The 12,193-nt window shown below is 41.7% G+C and overlaps 1 long non-coding RNA gene across 1 annotated transcript; it reads left to right on the top strand.

Moving 5' to 3' along the window:
• Nucleotides 1–2,672: 2,672 nt before the first annotated feature.
• Nucleotides 2,673–10,082, top strand: LOC113645559. Its single transcript, XR_003441255.2, has 3 exons — nt 2,673–9,144; nt 9,254–9,518; nt 9,669–10,082. It is a non-coding gene; the product is annotated as an uncharacterized LOC113645559 (long non-coding RNA).
• The last annotated feature ends 2,111 nt before the right edge of the window (nt 10,083–12,193 follow it).

The raw sequence follows: 12,193 nt of genomic DNA, 5'->3' as shown, positions 1-12,193 counted from the left end.
AGAAATCCAGAGATTTACAATGAGGGATTTGAGTCTCCATGTTGTTCAACTGTGATTAATCAAATGATGAGACTCATTTTATACAATGTCATGAAACAAATATGATTCATAATAAAGCAACAATGCATTATGCAAATTACACAGTTTCTTTTTTGGTTTCTTTTTGGCAGCAGCAGCTTCCTATAATTTATTAAGAAAATGCACATTAGAAGAAATTAAAAGAACAAAAATCCTGAAAGCAATAATAAATGAAATAAGGATGAGGAAAACAAGGGGGAATATAAACAAAGAACTGTGAACATAATAAACTAGGGCAAACACAAAGAGCACACGCAGATTCAAAACACTTCCCTACATCTAGCTAGGAGCACAATTTTGCAGTCTGAAAGTCTGAATTATTTAAAGGGTGTGAATTCGAACTGGTGTTTCATGAGTGCTGTAGTGTAGTGGTGAATCCTGACTCATAACCCGACGGTTGTTGGTTGGAGTCTCGGGCAGGCCACGACTGAGGTGCCCTTAAGCAAGGCCCCAAATCCCCCCCAACTGCTTCCCAGGTGCTGCAGAATAAATGTGAGTATGGGTCGCCGCATGTCACTTCACTTCAGGCCTATGCAACTGTGTTTACTGGGCAAGTTTTTCAGAAGGCAGGCCTGTGTTCTTAAGTCCATGAAGTACTTTACTACTTTACTAAATACAGAGCTATGTCACAAGGGAAACAGGAGACAGGACTAGAATCGAAACAAAAGGCACATGGCTACTTATAGAAACAGCGAACAATGCAGAACAGAAGTGGAAGTGAATGTGGTGTGGAGCAGGACCTTGCACAGGGCCTGGCATCGGGTGTTTTAGTAGGGCCTGGGACATGGCCGGTGTGAAGTGTGTATTAGGTCCTGGGAGGCTGCCATGTTAGCCTTGGCAGGAATCACGTTTTGGAACAAGGTCTAGGATGTTGCCACATTGCCTTCAGCAGGTAACAGTGCTTGTCACAGGATCTGGGAGGCTGCCATTTTGGCCTCAGCAGGAAGTATGGTAGGGAACAGGTCTTAGGAGGCTGCCGCTTTGTTTTCGACATGGAGTATGGCTTTTGGTGTCAAGTTAGCGTAATGCATTTGCTGTATGCTGCCTTGTGGGCCTTTGGCAAAGCTCAGCCCAGGAGACCTCCGGAGGGAGCTTGAGAGTGTAGGCTCAGGAATGTAGACCAATGTAGAATGTAGGAATGTAGTTGTCCTTAGTGTCACACCAGGAGGAGGAAGACAGACCCAGATTCAGGATAGCTTCAAATAAATAGGGTTTAATAGCATAAAGACATACAACAGGAACAAAGACAAAACTAAACATGACAAAGAACTAGGGTACAGTAACAATGATTCACGGTTAAATAGACATAACGATTAACAATAGGGAGGAAGATGGGGTGAACAAGGCACATGTATGCTGCCTTGTTGGCCTTTGGCAGAGCTCAGCACAAGGGACCTCTGGAGGGAGCTTGAGAGCGGAGACTCAGGAACGCAGACTAATTATGATGATTAATGATGGAAGAAGAACATTTTTCTTTAATTCCAGAGCTTTTGCAGTGTAATCTGGAGAACATAGTATTTTACGGTCTGATACTGAATTCTTGGGACTATATTGTAGAGTGTGACAAATAACCTTCAATGTCAAATCCATGAGGACTTTGAAAAGAAAAACATCTTAATCATTTCACAAAACTACTTTCAATAACCTTCAAATTCAAACAATACAAATGTCATAAAACATTTCAGTTAAAATAGTATATGCAGAAATTGTCTTCTGTTTGGTAATTTAAAACAAAAAACATTCTAAAGGATATTGTACCCACCAAGCCCCACCCACACCTAGTTCCCTCTAGCTAACCAATTTAATTGGGCAAATGTGATATGTTACCAGTAGAGGCAAACAAAGTGTAGCAAGGTAACAAAGAGGGGCGGGGTCTCTAACCCCATTACAGATTGCTAATAAGCCGCACTTATTTAAAGGACAGGCGAAAGCGAAGGGCAGCTGGGGGCCTGTAGCTGTGTGGGACCGTGAGTCCCGGTGTATTTTCCCCGGTATAAGTATTTTATTCTGTTTTTAGTATGTGATAGTTTGAAACTCAGGATTATTGTGGATTTGCTTTGCCAAGGTATGTTTTGTTTTATTTGTTTTGTTTGGGTGTTTGGGTATGAGTGACGTATGAAAATGATTTAATTTATTTAGAATGTGTGTGCTTGATGTTCGGGACCACCGTGCAGTTGGTTGGTTGGTTTCGTCTTGTTAAGGTATGTTTAATTTTTATTTAGTTTGTTTATTTGAGTGTGACTGGTAATAATTAAATGATCGGAGACAGGGATTGATAAAGCCCCAACAGGTTTTGTGTGCTTAATTGTGTGATGTATTGATATTGAGGGTGTATTATTAATGATATGTGGTGGGTTTATGGGGTGGAGATTGCTGTGCTCATACAGTTTGCAGTGAAACTACTCTCCCTGTAGGAAGCTCAATTCTTTTGTCTGCTGAGTATACCATCTAAAGGAAGCTGCTCTGGTGGGCTGTTTCCGGTCAGGGTGAATGACCCAAATTATTTTAATGCTTTGTTAAATAAAGTTTAATGTGCTTTCTATTATCCTATGCTTACTGTGGTGGATTTTCTTTGTATGCACCTAAGTTCCCTGGGTGTTTGGGGTGCTACATTTTGGCACTGTGAGCAAGGCTGCGATTATTTTGCAGATTTGTGTTTTTGGGAGCAGTTCAGTTGCTTTTTTTTTTTTTTGTTTTTTTTTGTTTTTCTATTTCTTTTATAAGCTAGAGAATAGCGGCTAGAAAGATCAGCCTCTTCTTCTGCATCGTCGTCTGGTCGCTTGGTAAGCCTTCAAAATGGAAGAGGAGCTGTGACTATGTGCTCAAATGGAGCAGCTCACGTCGGAAAATCAAAGACTCTTGGGGCCAAGTCAAGTTGGGAATGTGAGGGAAGGACATGCTAGTGGTGGTGGTGGGGGGGGTGTTTCTTCATCACGCAGAGAACAAGCTGTGTATCTTCCCAGAGAATGTAAATGCTCTAAGTTTTCTGGATTTTCAGCTGTCTTTTGAAGAATGGATAGAGGAGGCTCAGAGTATTAGGTCAAGGTGCATGTCTGAATGGGACCAAGCTCTCTTTCTTTTGGATCATTTAAAAGGCGAGGCCTATAATGAAATTAAATATCGGCCTCAGGGAGTGAGGGAAAACTCTGAACAAATTTTTGAGTATTTGAAAAGTGTATGGATGTTCAAAATCATGTTTATTGGCAGCAAAGGTTTTTTGATCGAAGTAGAGGGATGGGGAATCATTATACGAGTTTTCACATGCCCTGTTGGCTCTAATGGAACGTGTAGAGCAGTGCAAGCCAGGTGCTATACCCAATACTGATTCTGTTAGAGATCAGTTTTGTGAAAGTGTTACCACATGCTTCGCAGGGAGCTGAAAAGGTTGGTACGAAGTAGAGAGACTGTCACTCTTAGAAGTACGATGGGAGGCCATCCAGTGGGTTGATGAAGGGCAACCTAACAGACAAACGGGTACGCTCTACCCCATATACTTATGAGACACACGTTACACCTAGTTGTGAGGTTCATTTTGTTCAGTCTTCTACAGAGTTGATAGAACTTAAGAATATAGTCCTGAAACAACAGGCACAGTTGGACTTGTTGGTAAAGCACCTTGCTCCTGCTATTAGTAAACCTTCTGGTCAGAACAATCGATTTAAGCGTGCACCTGATGGTAGACCAATCAGTATTAAATGTAACAGACCTGGGCATATTGCTCGGTACTGTGATACTGGTTTGGATACTCATGGGGGGGAACCAGTTGGAGAACCCTCTGGGCTGTCTGAAAACTAGTGACCCCCAGTGTATTGAGCCATACGCTGGGAGGAACGGTAGAGGGCTCTTGTGCAGATTCTTCAGTTTATGATCGGTTAGTAGGACAATGTCCTCCTGTAGGTGTTAAGATGGATGATGTGAATGTTCCATGTTTAGTGGACACAGGTTCTATGGTCACGACTGTGACAGTTTCTTTAATAAATATCTTTCTCATGTAAAAAAGCAAGATTGTGAGTGGCTTGGTTTAAAAGCTGCTAATGGGCTTGATATTCCTTATATAGGTTATGTGGAATTAGATGTGAATGTTTTAAATCAGTGCATTCCAAGGTGTGGTATTTTGATTGTGAAAGATCCTATACATACAGCATTACAAACTCATAAGACCATCACCCCAGGTATCTTGGGGATGAATGTTCTGAGGGAATGTTATCAGAGTCTTTTTGATCAATATGGGGCTGGGTTATTCCAGACCCCGCTAATACAATCAGCCACTCCGGGGTTTCGTCGTGCACTTAGGCAGTGTGAGAAAACCGAGGCCGTTCTTAATTCAACAACTGCATTTAAGGTAAAGGTGTTAAGAGATCAGCCTGTTTGTATCGCTGCTGGAACTCTTTCTATGGTACCTGTGACATGTCCCCAGTTTCCTTTAGCAGAATTTGTTAGAGCCTTTTTGCCCAGAAGAAGGTACCCTCCCTGAGGGGTTACTTGTCTCCCCAGCCCTCCTACAAGCATAGTACAGTACATATATGCTCCTATTACGAATGTTGGTTCTTTGGACGTTTGGCTTTTTCCACAGAGAGTGGTCGGTACAGTGCAGGTGGCATCAGTGGAAGTGGAGGCCCCTGCCCCTCTGGCCTTTTCAGTTAGCCAGACTGCCTCAGAGTGTGTCTTGATGGACCACACTGTAGAACGTTTGGAGTTTCCTTCATTTGAAGGGTTAACTGAAGAACAAGCCATGCAAGCAAAGTCTCTTCTTCTTAAGTACTCTTTTTTTTGTTTGTTTGTTTGTTTGTTTGTTTTTGTTTGTTTGTTTGTTTTCTAAAGATGAGGGAGATATAGGGTGTACTGAGCTGATTGTTCATGAGATTCCGTTACAGGATCATATTCCTGTTCGCCAGCCCTATCGTCGCCTTCCTCCATCACAGTATGATTTAGTTAAACACATTAAACAGCTGTTGGATAGTCAAGTTGTTAGGGAAAGTATTAGTCCTTTACTCTTCCCCTATTGTAGTAGTGACTAAGAAAGATGGAACTATCAGGTTGTGTGTTGACTATAGGCAATTAAATGCAAAAACTTGTAAGGATGCCTATCCACTTCCTAGAATTGAGGAGCAATCTTGATTTGGCCAGTGGCTATAACCAGGTACCAGTGGCAGAGAAAGATAAGTTCAAAACAGCCTTTTGTACACCTTTCGGCCTATTTGAATTTAATCGTATGCCATTTGGCCTCTGTAATGCGCCTGGCACATTTCAGCGCTTGATGGAGCACATGTTTGGTGACCAGCGGTACCATTCAGTGTTGCTCTACCTTGATGATGTGATTGTGTTTTCCAGACTTGAACGACAAGGATTGAAAATTAAATTGTCCAAGTGTAATTTTTTTCAGAAACGGGTTAAGTACCTAGGACATGTGGTGTCTGCACAGGGAGTGGCAACTGATCCCAATAAGGTAAGGGTGGTACGGGAGTGGAGACGTCCTATGCAATTGGTTGAATTACGATCGTTTCTTGGATTTGCTAGTTATTACCGTTGCTTTGTTAAGGGTTTTGCTTCTCTAGCGGCTCCATTGCATCAGCTGGTGAACAGGATGAGTGGGCCCAAACGGAAGGGTAAAACCCCAAAGCTTCCACTAGGGTCAGAGTGGAATGAAGTGTGTGAGAATACCTTTGAATCCCTGAAATTGCGTTTGATTACTGCCCCAGTCCTGGCCTATGCTGACTTCACGAAGTCTTTTTAGAGGTAGATGCCAGCTATGGAGGGCTGGGAGCCGTACTTTCTCAGGAGCATGATGGAAAACTTCGGCCTATTGCGTATGCTAGTCGGGGGCTGAGGTCCACTGAAAGAAACATGAATAATTATAGCTCCATGAAGCTCGAACTTTTGGCAGTGAAATGGGCAGTAACCGAAAAGTTTCGAGAATATTTGTTAGGGAGTAGCTTTACTATTTTTACTGACAACAATCCATTAAGTTATCTCCAGACTGCAAAATTGGGTGCGGTGGAACAGAGATGGGCTTTTCAATTGGCTTTGTTTAATTTCACTATAAAATATCACCCAGGTCATAGTAATGGTAATGCAGATGCCCTGTCGAGGCAATACTTAGAGTTTTGCTTCCGGGACTGACATTCTGCCAGTTTTGGGGGGGGGTCTCTTTCCAGAGAAGCATGGAGGGAGGTGGAGTGTAGGGAAGCTGTTGCCTTGGCCGGGCGGACGGTTGAGGACCTTTCCTTGCTTCAGAAAATTGATCCAGTGATTGGTCCAGTGTTAAAGTTTTTCGTTCTAGGTGTCAGCCTAGACCTGGAGAGCGAAATGTGATGTCAGCAGGGAGTAAGGAGTTGTTGTGGCACTGGGGTCGGTTAGTGGAGAAAGGAGGTGCGCTGCATCGTGTAATACGACTGCCAGGAGAGTGTAAAGAGACCTTCCGGGTTGTGCTTCCCCAATGTTTGCAGGATGAGGTGCTTCAAAGTGTGCATGATGGCCATGGGCATCAAGGCATTGATCGTACTTTCCAGCTGGTTCGTAGTCGGTGCTTTTGGCCAGGTATGACAAAAAAAGTAGAGCATTGGTGTCAAAAATGTGAAAGATGCATTTTAAGTAAGGCAGTCCAACCAAAGATTCGGTCATTTCAGGGTACGCTTCAGGCCTCTGGTCCCCATGAGGTCTTGGCAATAGACTTCACAGTTTTGGAGCCAGCAAGTGATGGTCGAGAAAATATACTGTTTTTTACAGATGTTTTCTCCAAGTATAAGCTATTGTGACCAGAGATCAGAGAGCTAGTACTGTTGCTCCGATGGTGCAGCAGTGGTTTCATTGTTTCGGACCACCAAGTCTAATTCATTCGGACCAAGGGAGGAATTTCGAGAGTATGGTGATTTCAGCAGTTGTGTAAAATTTATGGTGTCCAAAAGAGTAGGACCACTCCTTACCACCCTCAGGGAAACGGGCAGTGCGAAAGATTTAATCGCACCCTCCATGATCTGTTGCAGACACTGCCACTAGCGCAAAAGAGACACTGGCCCTGTCATCTGTCGCAGGTTGTTTATGCGTATAATACCACCGCCCATCATGTGACTGGCATGACTCCCTATTATCTGCTGTTTGGATGTGACCCTAGTCTCCCAGTGGATTTCCTGTTAGGGAAGGGTGTTATGGAGGATAGTTTTGGTGCCACTGAGGACTGGGTGCAGGATCATCAAGAGTTTAAGGGTAGCACATAGTCATGTAAGGCAACAGTTGCAAGCTAAAGCAGAGAAGCAGAATAAACAACACAATGAGAAAGTAAATGATCAGGGATTACAAGAGGGACAGCTTGTGTATCTGAGGAATCATGTTGGGGGAAGGAATAAAATTCAGGATTTTTGGGACCCATGTGTTTACAGGGTGGTCAGAGGTCCTTGTGACATGGGGCTGTGTACTCTTTAAGACCGGTATCATGGGAGGGCCCAGTTAGGACAGTGCATCGGTCAGAATTGAGGAGTGCTATACAAAAATCAAGTATTGATGCATCTGATTTGCCAATTGGACCGGGTACTGGACATTTAGCCTTGAGGATGAGGAAGAGACATTTAGGGGGCCTCTTGTAATGGTGGTGGAAGATCAGGTAGATGATGATCACTTAGATGAGCCAATTTTATTTCCTGACTTGGTAGTTGCGACAGAGGTAGAGCAGCCACAAAGTCCGGGTCCCTTGTGGCGGTCTAGTAGGACTTCTGCTGGTTGTCATTGTAACCCTTACAGATTGCCATGTTCTGTGGTTGCAGAGCAGTCAATTAATAATGAGCATTTTTTTTTTTTTCTTTTTCTTTTTCTTTTTTTTTTTTTTTTTGTCATTGGGGCAATGACAAGAATTCCAGGGTGTGGATTGTAGAAAGGTAACAAAGAGGGGCGGGGTCTCTAACCCCATTACAGATTGCTAATAAGCCGCACTTATTTAAAGGACAGGCAAAAGCAAAGGGCAGATCGGGTCCTGTTAGCAATTGCTCGTTGCTCGGCTTGTAGCTGTGTGGGACCGTGAGTCCCGGTGTATTTCCCCGGTATAAGTATTTTATTCTGTTTTTAGTATGTGATAGTTTGAAACTCAGGATTATTGTGGATTTGCTTTGCCAAGGTTTTTGTTTTGTTTGGGTGTTTGGGTATGAGTGATGTATGAAAATGATTTAATTTATTTAGAATGTGTGTGCTTGATGTTCGGAACCACCGTGCAGTTGGTTGGTTGGTTTAGTCTCGTTAAGGTATGTTTAATTTTTATTTAGTTTGTTTATTTGAGTGACTGGTAATAATTAAATGATCTATTTTGTTATAGGTTGTTGGATGATGGTGACTAGTCGCTGTTCTCTTTTGGGTTTTCTTTTTTGTAAAACTGACTGCTCCCTGTTGTGAATGTATGTTAATTCCCTAGCCAGCTGGTGTTTTGTTTCTTTTTGAATTATTAGGTTTGTGTAATTTGGTTTAATGGTTGGCTAGGGGATTTTGTCTTTCTTTTTTCTTTTTTTAAGTGCATTTGATTTTTTGTTTTCCTGTACCCTTTGGGTATACCCCTTGGGTAGCTTCCCACCACTTTGTGGGGAATCGGAGACAGGGATTGATAGAGCCCCAACAGGTTTTGTGTGCTTAATTTTGTGATGTATTGATATTGAGGGTGCATTATTAATGATTTGTGGTGGGTTTATGGGGTGGAGATTGCTGTGCTCATACAGTTTGCAGTGAAACTACTCTCCCTGTAGGAAGCTCAATTATCTTTTGTCTGCTGAGTATACCATCTGAAGGAGGCTGCTCTGGTGGGCTGTTTCCGGTCAGGGTGAATGACCCAAATTATTTTAATGCTTTGTTAAATAAAGTTTAATGTGCTTTCTATTATCCTATGCTTACTGTGGTGGATTTTCTTTGTATGCACCTAAGTTCCCTGGGTGTTCGGGGTGCTACAAAAGACTAACTCCTTATTTAAACATTATAATTAGACTAACAGTCATATTAACATGCATGTTACAGCCCCCTTTTCTGCTGTATATAAAGACAGATTTCAGTTACAAACTTTGGAGAATCAGATCATCCAGACTTAACTTCGAAACAGTGAGTGTGCATTCCAACATTATTGGGATTGTTTGTGATTCTGATCTATATATATTTACATGTCATGCTGATATATTTATTTACTTTATTTACTTGGTTTGTTGGACAGACCATGATGAAGGCCGTGCTTTTGTGTTTTGTCCTGTTTGCGGTCATTTCTGTGACCACCGCTGCTCAATGCACGCAAAAGATTCAGGGTAAATAAACGCATATATATGTCATGCTGTGCTCATGTCTGTTCATATAAACTGTTTTCTTTTTCAGGTTCCTTAACGTGTCATGATTGATAAATCATACTTTTCTGGACAGACCTGGGTGAACAGCAATTGTCAGTTTTGCAAATGCGAGCCTGGAGCTCTGACCTGCTGTATAGGGTAAGTAAACACAACAGTGATTATACAAGCACAGGATGACCAATTCTAGTATATTGTATAACTGTTTTAAACACACAATCATCTACAAATCCTCTGACATTCTCTATTTTGTTAAGTTGTTTGAATGTTTTCTCATATATTTATTTGTAGAAAACGAGATGCAGCTGGAAAGTGCAAACTTGAATAGCAGCACCGCTGGAAAAGAAATCCAGACATTTACAATGACTGATTTGAGTCTCCATGTTGTTCAACTGTGATTAATCAAATGATGACTCATTTTATGTCATGAAGCAAATATGATATGACAATAAAGCAACAATGCATTATACAAATTACACAAATTTCTTTTTGGTTTCTTTTTGGCAGCAGCAGCTTCCTATAATTTATTAAGAAAATGCACATTAGAAGACATTAAAAGAACAAAAATCCTGAATGTAATAATAAATGACAATAAGGATGAGGAAAACAAGGGGGAATATAAACAAAGAACTGTGAACCCTAATAAACTAGGGCAAACAAAGAGCACACACTCAAAACACTTCCCTACACCTAGCTAGGAGCACAATTTTGCAGTCTGAAATTCCTATTCTTACCCTTATTCGTGTGTACATACACACACAGCCTAGACAGAATAAATATGGATGGACATACAGAAGTGTAATGAGTTTTTGGGTGGTGCAAGGATGCATGATTTAAAGTGGTCCAAATTAGTGCAAAACACAGAAGAAACGTGATGGTACAGTGATTAACACCATATCAGCTGTTCAGTGCAGAAACACTTTTTTAAAATCTCCTCAAGAAAATATAGGTGCTGTTGTGCCTTTTTGATCAGGATGGAAGGGTTCAGAGACCAGGCGAGGTCCTCAGAGCAAGAGCAAAGTGCAGAATCCCCCCCCAACTGCTCCCTGGGTGCTGCAGAATAAATGGCTGGCCACTGCTCCCTGTGTGTGTTCACTGCTGTGTGTGCACTTTGGACAAATTCTGAGTATGGGTCACCGTACTTCACTTCATTTACTTTAGGCCTATGCAACTGTGTTTACTGGGCAAGTTTTTCAGAAGGAAGGCCTGTGGCAGGGCAAGAGACGGGGCCTGAAGTGGAATGTGGTGTGGAGCAGGACCTTGCACAGGGCCTGGCATCAGGGGTTTTAGTAGAGCCTAGGACAGGGCCAGGGTGGAGTGTGAATTAGGTCCTGGGAGGCTGCCATGTTAGCCTTGGCAGGAATCAAGGCTTGGATTAAGGTCTGGGATGCTGCCACATTGCCTTCAGCAGGTAGCAGTGCTTGTCACAGGATCTGGGAGGCTGCCATATTGGCCTCAGCAGGAAGCATGGTTGGGAACAGGTCCTGGGAGGCTGCCACTTTGGTCTTGGCATGGAGTACGGCTTGGGGTGTCATGCTGGCATAATGCCTTTGCTGTATGCTGCCTTGTTGGCCTTTGGCAAAGCTCAGCACACGGAACCTCCAGAGGCAGCTTGAGAGTGGAGGCTCAGGAATGCAGACCATTAAGTTGACTTCATAGTAGCTGGTGGGTATAGTAAAAAAAAATTTTAACATCGTCCTTCCATTGCCCACATTTGGTACAGACTAACCACTGCTCACAATGAACACCCCAAAGAGCCTGGTGCTTAGAAATGCTCTGACCTTCTAGACATCACAATTTGGCCATTAGTTTCTGACTCTTGCCCATTATTCCTGCTACCAACACATTAAATTTCAGAACTAACTGTTTACCTGCTGCATAATATATTGACCCCCTTGAATTGTGGCAGTGTATCAAGAGGAACAGTTATAAATAATTCTAGTTTCATTGGTTTTAATTTTTCTTTGGCTGTTTAGAGTGTATATTCAGTTTTTTTGCACTACATAAGAGCAACGGTTTCTTGTTAATCACTTTACACAGCTTGCGCTTGTCTGATTCCATATTGTGTTCTAAATAAAATGTATAAGGAAATAATGAAACAATTTATAGGTGTGTCTCACTTCTATGAACAACTAAACTACATAATCAGCTCCTTAGACATTTAAACCAGATTTACACTGTACATTCGTATACTGAAAACAACTATGACTACAGTAAAGGTAGGAAAGACAAATAAACAAAAGGCTCTAATGGAGGAAAAATATATACTGTATATTACCTGAAGCTCGGCATAAGTGATATAGAGTTTGCATACCACAGTTTCTGTTTGAGAGCTTCTTTACTGCATGAGCTCGGATTATGATGATAATGATGGAAGAAGAACATCTTTCTTTAATCCCAAAGCTATTAGATTAGATTCAACTTTACTGTCATTGTGCAAGGTACATGTACAGAGCCAATGAAATGCAGTTAGCATCTAACCAGAAGTGCATAGATAGCTTATTTACAAGTGGCAGTGTAATAAATAAGGGTATGAGGTTATACAGTAGGTGTAGTAATGTGTACATATAACTGAATAAGGGTATATATAGTGTGGTTTTTATATAAGTATGATAGAGTATCAAGTGGTATGACAGATATAGTTGTACAAAAAGGAATGTTATTATGAAATTGTGTGTGTGTGTGTGTATGTATATATATATATATATATATATATATATATATATATATATATATATATATATATATATATATAGACAGACTAGACAGAAGAAAAGTGATGCTTCAGTGCAGAAACAGCCATGGGAAGGAAGCTA

Source organism: Tachysurus fulvidraco, chromosome 14 (genome assembly GCF_022655615.1).
Source record: "Tachysurus fulvidraco isolate hzauxx_2018 chromosome 14, HZAU_PFXX_2.0, whole genome shotgun sequence".
In the NCBI taxonomy this organism is placed as follows: Eukaryota; Metazoa; Chordata; class Actinopteri; order Siluriformes; family Bagridae; genus Tachysurus; species Tachysurus fulvidraco.
The sequence above is the reverse complement of the archived record's forward strand: the minus strand, read 5'-3'. Positions and strand labels throughout refer to the sequence as shown.